Genomic DNA, 15,932 nt, shown 5'->3' with positions numbered 1-15,932 from the left:
AGTAGTGGTTAGGGCTCTGGACTCTTGACCGAAGGGTCGTGGGTTCAAATCCCGGTGGGGACACTGCTGCTGTACCCTTGAGCAAGGTACTTTACCTAGATTGCTCCAGTAAAAACCCAACTGTATAATGGGTAATTGTATGTAAAAATAATGTGATATCTTGTAACAATTGTAAGTCGCCCTGGATAAGGGCGTCAGCTAAGAAATAAATAATAATAATAATAATACTGGTGAGTTGGTTCCAGACCCTCACAATTCTCTGTGTAAAAAAAGTGCCTCCTATTTTCTGTTCTGAATGCACCTTTATCTAATCTCCATTTGTGACCCCTGGTCCTTGTTTCTTTTTTCACGTCAAAAAAGTCTCCTTGGTCGACATTGTCTATACCTTTTAGGATTTTGAATGTTTGAATCAGATCGCCGCATAGTCTTCTTTGTTCAAGACTGAATAGATTCAATTCTTTTAGCCTGTCTGCATACGATAATTCTGGTTGCTCTTCTTTGCACTCTTTCTAGAGCAGCAATATCCTTTTTGTAACGAGGTGACCAGAACTGAACACAATATTCCAGGTGAGGTCTTACTAATGCATTGTAAAGTTTTAAGATTACTTCCCTTGATTTAAATTAAACACTTCTCACAATATATCCGAGCATCTTGTTGGCCTTTTTTATAGCTTCCCCACATTGTCTAGATGAAGACATTTCTGAGTCAACATAAACTCCTAGGTCTTTTTCATAGTTCCCTTCTTCAATTTCAGTATCTCCCATATGATATTTATAATGCACATTTTTATTGCCTGCATGCAATACTTTACACTTTTCTCTATTAAATGTCATTTGTCATGTGTCTGCCCAGTTCTGAATGCTGTCTAGATCATTTTGAATGACCTTTGTTGCTGCAACAGTGTTTGCCACTCCTCCTATATTGGTGTCGTCTGCAAATTTAACAAGTTTGCTTACTATACCAGAATCTAAATCATTAATGTAGATTAGGAATAGCAGAGGACCTAATACTGATCTCTGTAGTACACCACTGGTTACCTCGCTCCATTTTGAGGTTTCTCCTCTAATCAGTACTTTCTGTTTTCTACATGTTTTATGCAGGTGTGACAGGATGGACCGAGGTTTGAGACTCAGAGACAGTATAAAAGTTCAAAAATAAAGTTTTTAATAAACAAAAATACAAAATAAACAAGCACAAGGGCCAAACAAAGAGATTTAAACACAAAATACAAACACAAAACAAAAACTTACAAAATAAAGTTTCCAGGCTGGGCGTTGCCTTTCCTGGAACCAAAAACTTACAAAGACACAGCACAAACAAAACACTCCTCTTCTGGAACTCTCTTTCTCCTACTCTCCCTCTCTTAGCCAGGGCCTCTCCCCTGGCTTTTATCCCCTGTGGCTGGAGCCCAATTATTCAATAATTACTGATTAGTCAATTAGGGCTCCAGCCACATTCTCACATGTTTTTCTGGCAGGGAGGAATTTTAACCCCCTCCCTGCCAGTCCCAACATTTATCATAAAGACGGGGCAGTGCCCCGTCACATATCCCCCCCCTTGTGCCAAGCACAACATGGCCTAAATGGCCACCTCCCCCCTCAGTCTCAGTTCCGGAAGAGGGGGAAGCACAGTGTCCATGGGGGTGGCCATGGTGGGACGTCCGGCACCACCCAATTCTTCGTGGCCAGCAGCTCCCTCTTCCGGGGCTCCGGCCACACACCATCTTGCCGCGAAAGTGCAGCTGGGGGAGCTGGTCTCCTGACCTCCCTCCCCCTCTTCATGGCCAGCAACTCCCCTCCGTGGGGCTCCGGCCATAGTGTAGCGACCCCAGGCGAAGCAGGATCCCTGGCAACCCCAGGCTACGGCAGCAGCAGCGGACCCTCGGGAGGCAACGGCAGCAGCAGCGGACCCTCGGGAGGCGACGGCAGCAGCAGAGGACCCTCGGGAGGCGGAGACGGGAACGGCGGCCCGGCTCCCTCTGGTGGCGGAGGCGGGAACGGCGGCCCGGCTCCCTCTGGTGGCGGAGGCGGGAACGGCGGTCCGGCTCCCTCTGGTGGCGGAGGCGGGAACGGCGGCCCGGCTCCCTCTGGTGGCGGAGGCGGAAACAGCAACTCGTCTCCCTTTGCTGGCGGAGGCGGAAACAGCAACTCGTCTCCCTCTGCTGGCGGAGGCGGGAACGGCAGCTCGTCTCCCTCTGCTGGCGGAGGCGGGAACGGCAGCTCGTCTCCCTCTGCTGGCGGAGGCGGGAACGGCAGCTCGTCTCCCTCTGCTGGCGGAGGCGGGAACGGCAGCTCGTCTCCCTCTGCTGGCGGAGGCGGGAACGGCAGCTCGTCTCCCTCTGCTGGCGGAGGCGGGAACGGCAGCTCGTCTCCCTCTGCTGGCGGAGGCGGGAACGGCAACTCGTCTCCCTCTGCTGGCGGAGGCGGGAACGGCAGCTCGTCTCCCTCTGCTGGCGGAGGCGGAAACAGCAGCTCGTCTTCCTCTGCTGGCGGAGGCGGGAACAGCAACTCGTCTCCCTCTGCTGGCGGAGGCGGGAACAGCCTGTATTCTTCCCCTACAGGTCCCTTCAGCCCTAGGCCTGTGGGCTTCCCCTTCTCGGGCCGTGGACGCACTGACTCCTCCCGCTCGGGCCGTGGACGCACCAACTCCTCCCTCTCGGGCCGTGGACGCACCGACTCCTCCCGCTCGGGCCGTGGACGCACCGACTCCTCCCGCTCGGGCTCCTCCCCCTCAGGCTGTGGACGTTCGGGATCCTCCCTCTCGGGCTGTGGACGTTCGGGCTCCTCCCTCTCGGGCTGTGGACGTTCGGGCTCCTCCTCTCGGGCTGTGGACATTCGGGCTCCTCCCTCTCGGGCTGTGGACGTTCGGGCTCCTCCCTCTCGGGCTGTGGACATTCGGGCTCCTCCCTCTCGGGCTGTGGACGTTCGGGCTCCTCCCTCTCGGGCTGTGGACGTTCGGACTCCCCCTCTCTGGGCGACGGCTGCGGCCCCCATTCTGGCTCTCGGGACGGCAGCTCCTCCCCTTCTGGCTCTCGGGACGGCGGCTCCTCCCCTTCTGGCTCTCGGGACGGCGGCTCCTCCCCTTCTGGCTCTCGGGACGGCGGCTCCTCCCCTTCTGGCTCTCGGGACGGCGGCTCCTCCCCTTCTGGCTCTCGGGACGACGGCTCCTCCCCTTCTGGCTCTCGGGACGGCGGCTCCTCCCCTTCTGGCTCTCGGGACGGCGGCTCCTCCCCTTCTGGCTCTCGGGACGACAGCTCACCCCTCTCTGGCTCTCGGGATGACGGCTCCTCCCCTTCTGGCTCTCAGGACGACGGCTCACCCCTCTCTGGCTCTCGGGACGATGGCTCACCCCTCTCTGGCTCTCGGGACGATGGCTCACCCCTCTCTGGCTCTCGGGACGACAGCTCCACCTTCTTTATTGGAATGATTGGGGCGTCTCCCATATCTACCGCCAGGTAATTAACGACCATCAGGGCCAGCTCTGCGAAGGACGCCGGGTGATGCTGTTCCTCCCACTTTTCCCACATCCCCCCATCTCGACGCCACAGCGTGTTGATAACTATGGGGAGGTCGTGGAAGAGGTCCGCCTCAGGGTGCATCAACCAGTCCCATATTTCCTGGGATGGTGGTGAAGGCGGTGATGTAGGAAGTGGTGGGGTGGCTGCCGAGGACGGGGTTTGCAGCTGCTCCTGGTCCCGATTGTGGGGGCATCCTGCCCAGTTGTGGCCATCCACCTCACAGTACCCACACCAGTCAGCTGGTAGCCCATCTGGACAGGACCTCCACCGATGATCCTCCTTCCCGCACCAGGAGCACCAGGGGAAAAGACTGGCTGGGTCCTCCAGCTGGGGTGGCTGTTGTTGCAGCAGCCTACATTTCTTCGGCTGCTGCTTCTCCTGCCTTTGCCGCTGTCTGCTCTTCCCCATTTTCCAAAAAAAAAAAAAAGAAAAACTCCCAAAATTCAAGAAGAAAAAAAAAAAATTACTGCTCTGAGGCTCCAGGTGGCGCAATCCCACTTCTGACACCAAATGTGACAGGATGGACCGAGGTTTGAGACTCAGAGACAGTATGAAAGTTCAAAAATAAAGTTTTTAATAAACAAAAATACAAAATAAACAAGCACAAGGGCCAAACAAAGAGATTTAAACACAAAATACAAACACAAAACAAAAACTTACAAAATAAAGTTTCCAGGCTGGGCGTTGCCTTCACTGGAACCAAAAACTTACAAAGACACAGCACAAACAAAACACTCCTCTTCTGGAACTCTCTTTCTCCTACTCTCCCTCTCTTAGCCAGGGCCTCTCCCCTGGCTTTTATCCCCTGTGGCTGGAGCCCAATTATTCAATAATTACTGATTAGTCAATTAGGGCTCCAGCCACATTCTCACATGTTTTTCTGGCAGGGAGGAATTTTAACCCCCTCCCTGCCAGTCCCAACATTTATCATAAAGACGGGGCAGTGCCCCGTCACAGCAGGACTTTGTCAAAAGCTTTCTGGAAATCTAAATAAACCATGTTGTATGCTTTGCAATTATCCATTGTCGATGTTGCATCCTCAAAAAAATCAAGCAGGTTAGTTAGACATGATCTCCCTTTCCTAAAACCATGCTGACTGTCTCCCAGGATATTGTTACCATATAGGTAATTTTCCATTTTAGATCTTATTATAGTTTACATAAGTTTACATATAATAGAAGTCAGGCTTATTGGTGTGTAGTTACCTGGTTCGGTTTTGTCTCCCTTTTTGTGGATCAGTATTACATTTGCAATTTTCCACTCTGTCGGTACAACCCCTGTGTCAAGAGACTTTTGCATGATCTTGGTTAGTGGTTTGTAAATAACTTCTTTCATTTCTTTGAGTACTATTGGGAGGATCTCATCCGGCCCAGGGGATTTGTTTATTTTAAGAGCTCCTAGTCCCTTTAACACTTCTGCCTCTGTTATGCTAAAGTTATTTAAAACTGGATAGGAACAGGTCAACATTTCTGCATGTTGTCCATGTCCTCCTTTGTAAAACCTGTGAAAAGTAATCATTTAATATATTTGCTATTTTTTTTTCTTCATCTATGATTTTGCCATTTGTGTCTCTTAGACATTTAACCTCCTCTTTGAATGTTCTCTTGCTGTTATAATATTGGAAAAACGTTTTGGAATTGGTTTTAGCCCCCTTTGCAATACTGATTTCTATCTCTCTCTTGGCCTTTCTAACTTCCTTTTTGATGTGTGTTTGCAATTCCAAGTACTCTTTCTGTGTACATTGTTTTTGGTCCCTTTTAAACACCCTGAAAAGTGCCTTTTTTCACTGAATATTTTTTTTAATTGATCTATTAAACCATTTTGGCCATTTTGTTTTAGGTTTTAGATTTGTCTACTTCTGGGATGTAATTCTTTTGCGCCTCTAGTACTACATTTTAAAAAAGACAGCCATCCTATTTGTGTGGATGTTTTTTCTATTTTACTCCAATATACTTCTGTTAGTCTCTATTTCATACCTTCATAGTTTGCTTTTCTAAAATTGTAAACCTTAGCTTTAGTCATTACTTTTGGGCTTTTAAAAAACACTTCAAATGAGACCATGTTGTGGTCTGAGTTTGCCAATGGCTCTCTGACCTCTGTTTTAGTTATTCTGTCTTCGTTATTTAAAAAGAATACATCAAGGCATGCTTCCCTTCTAGTCGGTGCCTTGACAAATTGCGTTAGGAAGCAGTCATTTGTCATTTCCACCATTTCAATTTCGGCCGTCCTGCTCCCCACCGGGTTCTCCCATTTTATACAGGGGAAGTTGAAATCCCCCATTAATATGGCTTCTCCTTTTCTACACGCATTTCGAATGTCATTGTATAACAGATTATTTTGCTCAGCGTCTGAATTTGGCGGTCTATAGCATGCTCCTATTATTATGCCCTTTGAATTTTTGTCCATTATTCTGACCCATATTGATTCGATATTGTTTTCTTTGTCCAGATTTAACACCTGGGCTTCAAGACTATTTCTTATGTATAGCGCTACCCCTCCGCCTCTTCTGTCTTTTCTATATAGTGTGTACCCACTAATATTATATTTGTCTCCATCACTCTCAGACAACCAAGTTTCTGTAACACCTAACACATTGTAATTACTCTTTGGTGAAGCAGCTTCAAGTTCTAACATTTTGTTTCTGAGACTTCTATCAGTAAGATAAGCATCGCATCCAGTTCAAGACTCTTGTACTAGCCTACAGATGCCTTGACCAGTCTGCACCCAGCTACCTCCAGACCCTCATCTCTCCCTACACCCCCACTCGACCTCTCCGCTCCGCCTGCACTAGAAGACTAGCTCTACCACCGCTACGCTCCCCTGCCTCCAAAGCCCGCTCCTTCTCCACCCTTGCTCCGCAGTGGTGGAATGACCTTCCTACAGATGTCAGGACTGCCCAGTCCCTGACCACATTCCGGCGCCTCCTTAAGACTCACCTCTTCAAAGAGCACCTGTAGAACTCCTTTGTTTGTATCCTGGGACACTATCACCCTTCATGTAAATGTGCTTTATTTTGCTCTTATCAGCCCCTATTTTACTGCATTTAATCCTGTACTTCAGAATACTGTAATCTGCCAAGTTTTTAACCTGTAGTACTTTGTATTTAATCACATCCTGATGTAACTATCACTATTTAATCATATCCTGATGTAACTATCACTATTACCTGCTGTATTATTGAATTGTGGTTTGTCAAACTTGTACTTTACTTGAACAAATGTTATTGTATTTCTTGCTCTTATTGTATTACTTGTATTGTAACGCTTGAAATGTTTTTGCTTACGATTGTAAGTCGCCCTGGATAAGGGCGTCTGCTAAGAAATAAATAAATAATAATAATAATAATAATAATCTGGACCTCCTCAAGGATCCTTTCTCCGAGTAGATTGGTTCCCTTTCTGTTTAAGTGCAGTCCGTCCCACCTATATATATAGTCCTTGTTGTAGAATGTGCTCCAATGTTCAAGAAAGATGAAGCCTTCCTGTGTGCACCACGATTTCAGCCATGCATTTTGATTTTGTATTTCCAGCAGTCCATATGGTCCTTTGCAAGGTGCTGGCAGTATCCCAGAAAATACCACAGTTTTGGTCTTGTCTTTTAATTTCCTTCCTAGCTCTCTGAATTTGTTTTGCAGGGATCTTGGTCTGTCTCTTCCAATGTTGTTTGTACCAATGTGGACGACTACTACCGGGTCGTCTCCTGTTCGTCCTGTCCACGTTCTCAGTGATGTGCTTGAAAGAGGCTCCTGAAAGGCAGCACGCTGTTGTAGTAAGGGGGTCCAAACTGCGAACTGAACTTGCTGTGTTTCTCAATATGGAGTGCCAACAATCATGACCTCCCTTCTTTTTGCTGCCTGGCCAGCACTGTTTATAGGGTCCTGGATGTTGTTCCTTTCATTCTCTTGATGTTGGTTTTGGTCATCTAAATGTTGAAGTGGCTCAAATTTGTTGGATGTTTGGATTTCTGGTGGTTGTGTTTGACGAAGTTTCATTTTTTCCCTGCTTCTGCCTATCTGAACCCAGCTGTTTCGACTCTCTTCCATCGCCCTGGTGGCTTTCAGTCTGCTAGGGGTGCAGACTTCCATGAATTGTGGGTGTGTCAGCTCCTCAAGCTCCTGTTGCTGTCTCATTTCCTCCAGCTCCTTTTCTAACAGACTTACTCGTTGAAGCAAGTCCTGGATTATGCGGCACTTTACACAAACTTGGTTGAGCTCTGTTGGGTTTTCTCGGATTTCCCACATCATGCAGTTGTCACAGATTACTGGCTTGAAGACCATGTTTTTTTTTTGTTTGTTTTTTTGGAAGTTCAGTTTAGCTTCTGCAGCTGTCAACCTGCTTTCAAACTGCTTCTAACTGCGCTATACTTGTCCAGGACTGTACTTCTCCCACGCTGTCGCTTCCACACGCTTTTGCTCTGAACTCTGGCTGCCTTTGTTTGTGCATTGTGCTGCAGGCTCCGCCTCTCCCCCATGTCTCAGAATGCCACAGAATTTGAATCATCTGCTCCAAGTTTCAGCTTGTTATCAGAAAAAGACACGCAGCTGTTAGGCTTTAAGCTGCAATGTTTTCTGATTAAAGCACTGTGGCAAAGTGGTAATGACGTACAGGTGAGTGCAGTGCAGAAGAATCACACAGACAACGTTGGTACAGGTGCAAGGGTGTTTATTTAATTTAATAAATGTCCAGAGCCTTAAGGCAAAACCTGCAAATAATAATAGTGCTGGAAGTGATACAGCGGCGTGTATCACTTCTATTTGTAATTCCTACGGGTTTGACCCGCAACCCCAAAGTCCCGTCCAGACACCCACACTAAACACAAACACAAAGACAGTGCGTGATTAAAGTGCTAAAGGTGCAAACAAAAGACAGTTCCTGTAGTGCAAAGGTGCGTGGTGAAGTCCGGGTTTCTCGCTGGCCGGCGGCTGCAGCTCCGGATCGTGCTCAGTAATCTTTGTGAGAAACGACACACAAGACAAACAGTGTAAATACACAGACAAGCAATCACTCACGGTTTTTAGCACAAACAAGACGGGCTCCTTCTAGGTTATTTGGTTTAACTATCTGCAAAGGAACAGATCACTCAAGCCATGCCCCCTATTTATACCCTCGCCCATGACCCCGAGGTTAACGAGCGCATCCGCTCCTCCAGTCCTCGGATGCCACGCCACTTACCGTCTGGGTCACTGAGCTCGGGTGCCATAGCTCCGCCCCTTTCCGAACTGACCGACTTCCATCTGCCCTACGGAATAAATTGTCGTGCCATTTCATTAAGGGTACTCTGTTCCTCGTGCACCGTGCCCTCACAGGTCGAGAGGGAGATCTAACACTAAGACTCATTCAATCTCTGTCACAAGCACTTCAAGATGTAATTTAAAAATGTACTTCCTCCTTTCTGCTTCTAACTGCGCTGTACTTGTCCACGACTGTACTTCTCCCACGCTACGCCCGAGTGGGGGGAGCCCGAACGTCCTAAGCCCAAGAGGGGGGAGTCGGTGCGTCCACAGCCCAAAAGGGAGGAGTCGGTGCGTCCACAGCCCAAGAGGGGGAAGTCGGTGCTTCCACAGCCCTAGGACCCAAGCTGCCAGGAGGTAGAATGCCTGTTGGTTCACCTGCTGCTGCCGTCCCGAGAGCTAGAGGGGGAGGGGCCATCGCTGCCATCCCAAGAGCCAGAAGGGGAGGAGTCACAGGCTCAACCCCCTGAATTTTTCTGGGGGGGAGAAGGGCAGGATGCTGGTGTCCCCCAGCACCCTGTATTTATGCTGCCGAAGGGAGCACGGCACACATCAGCCCAGCCGCCACAGCAGAGGGAGCCAGCACCGCCACAGCCTCCCTCTGAGTGGCCAGCATCAGCCCCATCGCCACTGCCTCCACCACAGTCCCCTGCAAGAGCGGGAGAGCCACACCAGTCCCCTGCAAGCGAGGCAGAGCCACACCAGTCCCCTGCAAGAGAGGCAGAGCCGCACCAGTCCCCTGCAAGAGAGGCAGAGCCGTACCAGTCCCCTGCAACGTCAGGAGACTACACGCTGCTCCCACCTCCATCGTCAGGAGACTACACGCTGCTCCCACCTCCATCGCCAGGAGACTACACACTGCTCCCACCTCCACCGCTTCCTCCACTAGGAGCAGAGCAGCAGGAGCTGCCTCTGCCTCCACTACCGCCAGGAGCAGAGCAGCAGGAGCTGCCTCTTCCTCCGCCACCGCCAGGAGCAGAGGAGCAGGAGCTGCCTCTGCCTCCGCCACTGCTCGAAGCAGAGGAGCAGGAGCTGCCTCTGCCTCCACCACTGCCAGGAGCAGAACAGCAGGAGCTGCCTCTGCCTCCGCCACTGCTCGGAGCAGAGGAGCAGGAGCTGCCTCTGCCTCCGCCACTGCCAGGAGCAGAACAGCAGGAGCTATCTCTGCTTCCCGCACCTCCACCACAGGGAGTACGGTGGCCGGAGCCCCAGAAAGGGGAGCTACCTGCTATGAAGAAAGGGGGAGAGGTCAAGAGACCACCATCCCCTGCAGCAATTACGCTGCAGGAGTGGACCAGCATGCTGTCAGCCGAGCCACTACCGGCAGGGGTGCTGACAGCATTGCCAGCCATGGGCCCACTGAAGCCTTCCTTCCCAGCCCGAGACTTTGTCCTGGACTGCAGTGTTTTTAAGGGGGGAGGTGGCCATTGAGGCCATGTGTGCTGCGCACAAGGGGGGGGGGGGGGTAAATGTGGCAATGCGCCCCGCCCCTGTGTGCATTTGTGTGTTGTGTTGTATGGTGCGTGTGTTAATGTTGGTGTATAGTCATTGGTACACGGGATATGAACGGGTCTGTGTTTCACGTGTATTTAAAAATGTATAATTGTATTTAGGCACGGGATTGCACATCACTGCACGTGCATTTAAAGTAAGTAATATGCGCACACGAGGTTGCACGTAATTAATTCACGTGCTGGGATTCAAGTGAATAATTAATTAGTAATTGAATCCCAGCACAACAGTATAAATAGATGCACGTTTCATTCACTCAGGGTTGGGTGTTCAGTGAGTGGAGAACGGGATTGGAGACGGAGGTAATAATAATAATAATAATAATAGTTAAAAATAGAAACTCACTGTGTTTTGTCTGTCTGTTTACTGTATAGTCCATTTTGTTTGTCTCTTTATTTTGGCGTGAAGTGCCGTGTCCTATTTTTCTGTTTTGTTCAACCTTTTTATTTTGCAATAAACCTTCTGAAGGCTACCATTGCGTCTCAGTTTCACTCACCACTACTGTCTGTCTGTGTTTCTTCCGGGTCTGACGTGTCACCACTCAGCCAGCCTTGTGACAGTATTTGGGAGGTATGACCACCTGAAAGTGATAATTAGGCCTATTATCACACATGCTTTATAGAGGTTGAAGCGCGTCAGCAGTGTGGCTACCGTGGTTTTTGTTTTTAACATGCCTTTGTGACAGGGATGGACGAGTGGTGACGTCAGGCCAGATGCAGGATGGAAAAAAAACCCCAAATACTGCAGTTCAAAACAAATGCTTTCTTTAAATACAAAAATAAATAAAATATTTAAACAGAAAACACTTGCTCAGAGAGCGAAATAAAAAGGTTAAACAAAAATAATCACAAACACAAAATTCTCTCCCGCTCCTCGCTCTCTCCGCTCTCATTCTCGCTCCTAAAACCCACCCCGAACTTGGAGAGCTGCAGGCTTTTATGCAGGTGACCACCTTCTGATTTAGCAACAAATGAATCACTTAATTCAAGAGATGGCCACCTTCTCCACAAGGTTTTTTTAATGGTAGATGGGGCTTCCCATCCACACTACCAAACGGTACGAAAAAACAAACATTCGGCTATGCTGTCATTTATAAATAAACCATAACACGTCATCATAAATATAATAAATAAATCATACACCAAAACACACGGCTTTCGTCGTCATTTAAATACAAATAAATAAATCATAATACAAAACAATAAATTGCACAGGGGCGGAGGGGGAGACCCCGTTGTAAAAATAAAACAAACAAATCAATGTGCAGTGCACCTCGCCCTGTTACATATCCCCCTCCTTGTGCAAAGCACACTTGGCCCAACGGCCACCTCCCCCCTCAGTCCCAAAGTCCTGCTTCACAGTCCCGGAACAGGGGCAGCAATTGGCCAAAGGTGGCGGCCACGGTGGGAGGTCCTCTTCCCACCCCAACAGCTGTAGCGGCCAGGCTGACCGCACACAGGCCAGCTTCTCCGGCCAAAGAAATCTTGGCAGCTGCCCGGCTGCCCATGGGGGTGATCTCCTGACCCCCCCCCCCCTCTTCGTGGTCGGCAGCTCCCCTTCATGGGGCTCCAGCCACAATATTTCCTGATGCAGGACCTGTAGCGACCTCAGGCGAAGCAGGACCCTCGGGAGGCGACGGCCGCAGCGGACCCTCAGGAGGTGATGGCAGCAGCAGCGGACCCTCCGGTGGAGGGGAGCCCCTAGCCATGGAGGCGGCAGTGGGAGCGCCACTTCTCCCTCGTACCCTGTAACTGATGGCTCCACAGGCGATGTGGAGCAGCAGGCAGCCCCAGGCGATGTGGAGCAGCAGGCAGCCCCAGGCGATCCAGACGTGGCATCCCTGGGCGGTGCAAGGCAGGCATCCTTGGGCGATGGCGAACTGGCATCCCCAGGATAAAGCAGTTCTCCCATGGCGGTGGAGATGGAACCAGCAAGTACTCTCCCTCTGCTGGTGGAGACGTGGGCTGTAGATGTTCGGCCTCCCCCCTCTTGGGCTGTGGATGCACTGACTCCTCCCTGTTGGGCGGTGGATGCCCTGCTGTTGCTGCAGTGGTTGCAGCTGCTGCTGTCTGCAGCCCTTCCTCCTTTTTCCTCCCATCCTTCTTCCTCACTCTCCTTCCTCACTCCACACGTATTAGAAAAAAACTGCAGTTTCCCTTCTGACCTGATGAACTGAAAGCACAAGTTAGTTTCTCAGCACCAGCCTTTTAGCAATGTTATGTAGGTGATAAAAAGATACTTTTATAATTTTTCGACATTTTCGGAAAACTCCAAATCAGAGTCAAATATAACCCTCAAGTTTCTCACATCAGGTTTTATATTAGATATTATATTAAGTCAGGATGCCCAAATCATTCTCTAGGCAGTTTTCAAGCTCAGGTTGTTGCTGAGAACCGAACAACAAAACTTCTGTCTTGTCAGAGTTTAATTGCAGAACATTTTGAGACATCCAACTTTTGATGTCAGCAAGACAAGACTCAAATAGTGTAGGAAAGCCATTCTATATGAATTTTATTGACATGTACTAATCAACTAAACTGTTTTTCATGTCAAGCAGTTTTAATTTGAAGAAGAAAATGTACGTCTAAACATGAAACAAACACAAAAAAAATACAACTTGAGTTCCCCTTTAAAACTCTTAGAGAGATAGGAAGCCAAGCCCGTGACAGACAGTGCTTCAGTTTTAGCTGCAGATACAAAACAAAAAGTTCAATATTCAATCAATGGTGTATCTCAGATTTGACTTAAAAGCAAGGAAAGATATATATTTTAGTGTGGCAATGCGCCCCGCCCCTGTGTGCATTTGTGTGTTTTGTATGTATGTATGCGTGCGTGTGTTAATGTCGGTGTATAGATTGGTACACGGGATATAAACGGGTCTGTGTTTCACGTGTATTTAGAAAGTGTATATTTGTATTTAGGCACGGGATTGCACATCACGCACGTGCATTTAAAATGTAATATGTGAGCACGGGGTTGCACAGAATTAATTCACGTGCTGGGATTCAAGTGAATAATTAATTAGTAATTGAATCCCAGCACAACAGTATATATAGAGACACGTAGCACTCAGTCAGGGTTGGTGTTCGGTGAGTGGAGAACGAGTGTGGAGAAGGAGAGTTAAAATAAGAACGGAAGAACGTAAATATAAAGTAAATAGTGTTTTCACTCACCGTGTTTGTTCGTCCCTGTTTGTTAGTGTCTGTCCGTTTTGTCTACCTGTTTATTTTGGCGTGAAGTGCCGTGTCCCGTGTTTTGTGCTGTTTTCAACCCTTTTATTTGTTAATAAACGCTGAGTGCAGCCATTGCACTCAGCTCATCATCAACCACTGTCTTTGTTTTGAATTCCTGTCTGGTCTGACGCCACCCACTCTGGCCGTCTTTGTGACACGTGGTGTCATCGTGGGATAGCCGCGCCTCCAAGCGTCAGACCAGGAGGGGTCTGGAAAAAAAAAAAAAAAAAAAAAAAAAAAAAAAGGTCAATGGCAGAAGACGCCATCAAACTGCGGGGCTGGTTCCTAGAGAATGCTGGGCTGGAGGCCCAGTCTCTGCCCATAATCGTCCGGGCCCTGTGGATGATGGACAGTGAGAGATGGGAGGCCTATCAGCAGGAACACACCCCAAACACCTTGGAGGAAGGTGTGGAGTTTGTCCTCAGCTACCTGGAGGCAACCATAAATGGAACAGCAGCCCAGGTAGCAGGACCACCAGCAGAGGAGTACCTGCTGTCCCCATCTCCACCAGCAGAGGGTGAGTACCTGCTGTCCCCATCTCCACCAGCAGAGGGTGAGTACCTGCTGTCCCCATCTCCACCAGCAGAGGGTGAATGCCTGCTGGTTTTGCCTTCACAGCCCAAGCGGGAGGCAGAGACGGATAAAGAGGTGAAGGACAGGGAGGAGGAGTGCCGCCTAAGGGCCAGGCATCCACGGCGATGTAACAAGCCATCGTCGGGGTGCCTCCTCTGCGACCAGGATCACCTGTTCGCCCACTGTCCCTTCCGCAGTTATGGGGAGGAGCCTGAGCGTCCACAGCCCAAGCGGGAGGAGCCTGAGCGTCCACAGCCCGAGTGGGAGGAGCCTGAGCGTCCACAGCCCGAGTGGGAGGAGCCTGAGCGTCCACAGCCCGAGTGGGAGGAGCCCGAACGTCCTACGCCTGAGTGGGAGGAGCCCGAACGTCCTACGCCTGAGTGGGAGGAGCCCGAACGTCCTACGCCTGAGTGGGAGGAGCCCGAACGTCCTACGCCTGAGTGGGGGGAGCCCGAACATCCACAGCCCAAGAGGGGGGAGTCGGTGCGTCCACAGCCCAAAAGGGAGGAGTCGGTGCGTCCACAGCCCAAAAGGGAGGAGTCGGTGCGTCCACAGCCCAAAAGGGAGGAGTCGGTGCGTCCACAGCCCAAAGGGAGGCAAGTCGGGGCTTCCACAGCCCTGGGACCCAAGCCACCAGCAGAGGGAAAATGCCTGCTGGTTCAGCCCCAAGAGCCGGAAGGGGAGGGGTTACAGGCTCAACCCCCTGAAAATTTTTTGGGGGGAGAAGGGCAGGATGCTGGTGTCCCCCAGCAGCCTCTCGCTATGCTGCTGAAGGCAGCACGGCGTGCACATGCCCAGCCGCCACAGCAGAGGGAGCCAGCACCGCCAGGAGCAGAGGAGCTGGAGCTGCCTCTGCCTCCACCACCTCCAGGAGCAGAGGAGCAGGAGCTGCCTCTGCCTCCACCACCTCCAGGAGAAGAGGAGCAGGAGCTGCCTCTGCCTCCGCCACCACCACCGCAAGGAGCAGAGGAGCAGGAGCTGCCTCTGCCTCCGCCACCACCACCGCAAGGAGCAGAGGAGCAGGAGCTGCCTCTGCCTCCGCCACCACCACCGCAAGGAGCAGAGGAGCAGGAGCTGCCTCTGCCTCCGCCACCACCACCGCAAGGAGCAGAGGAGCAGGAGCTGCCTCTGCCTCCACCACCGCCCGGAGCAGAGGAGCAGGAGCTGCCTCTGCTGCCCGTACCTCCGCAGGGAGTACGGTGGCCGGAGCCCCAGAAAGGGGAGCTGCCGGCCACGAAGGGGGAGGAGGTCTGGAGACCACCAACCCCAGCAGCAGTTTCGCTGCCGGAGATCGTGGGGGAGGTCCGGAGACCTGCTCCCACTGCAGCTTTTTCGCTGCAGGAGTTCTTGTGGCCGGAGCCCCACAGGAGGGAGCTGCCGGCTACGAAGAAGGGGGAGGTCGGGGGACCACCTGCCCCCGCAGCTTTTTCGCTGCAGGACGGGACCAACAGGCTGTCAGCCGTGCCACTACCGGCAGGGGTGCTGACAGCATGGCCAGCCATGGGCCCACTGAAGCCTCCCTTCCCAGCCCGAGACTTTGTCCTGGACTGCTGGGTTTTTAAGGGGGGAGGTGGCCGTTGAGGCCATGTGTGCTGCGCACAAGGGGGGGTATATGTGGCAATGCGCCCCGCCCCTGTGTGCATTTGTGTGTTTTGTATGTATGTATGCGTGCGTGTGTTAATGTCGGTGTATAGATTGGTACACGGGATATAAACGGGTCTGTGTTTCACGTGTATTTAGAAAGTGTATATTTGTATTTAGGCACGGGATTGCACATCACGCACGTGCATTTAAAATGTAATATGTGAGCACGGGGTTGCACAGAATTAATTCACGTGCTGGGATTCAAGTGAATAATTAATTAGT

The sequence above is a fragment of the Acipenser ruthenus genome, chromosome 16, assembly GCF_902713425.1.
Source record: "Acipenser ruthenus chromosome 16, fAciRut3.2 maternal haplotype, whole genome shotgun sequence".
NCBI lineage: Eukaryota > Metazoa > Chordata > Actinopteri > Acipenseriformes > Acipenseridae > Acipenser > Acipenser ruthenus.
The sequence above is the reverse complement of the archived record's forward strand: the minus strand, read 5'-3'. Positions refer to the sequence as shown.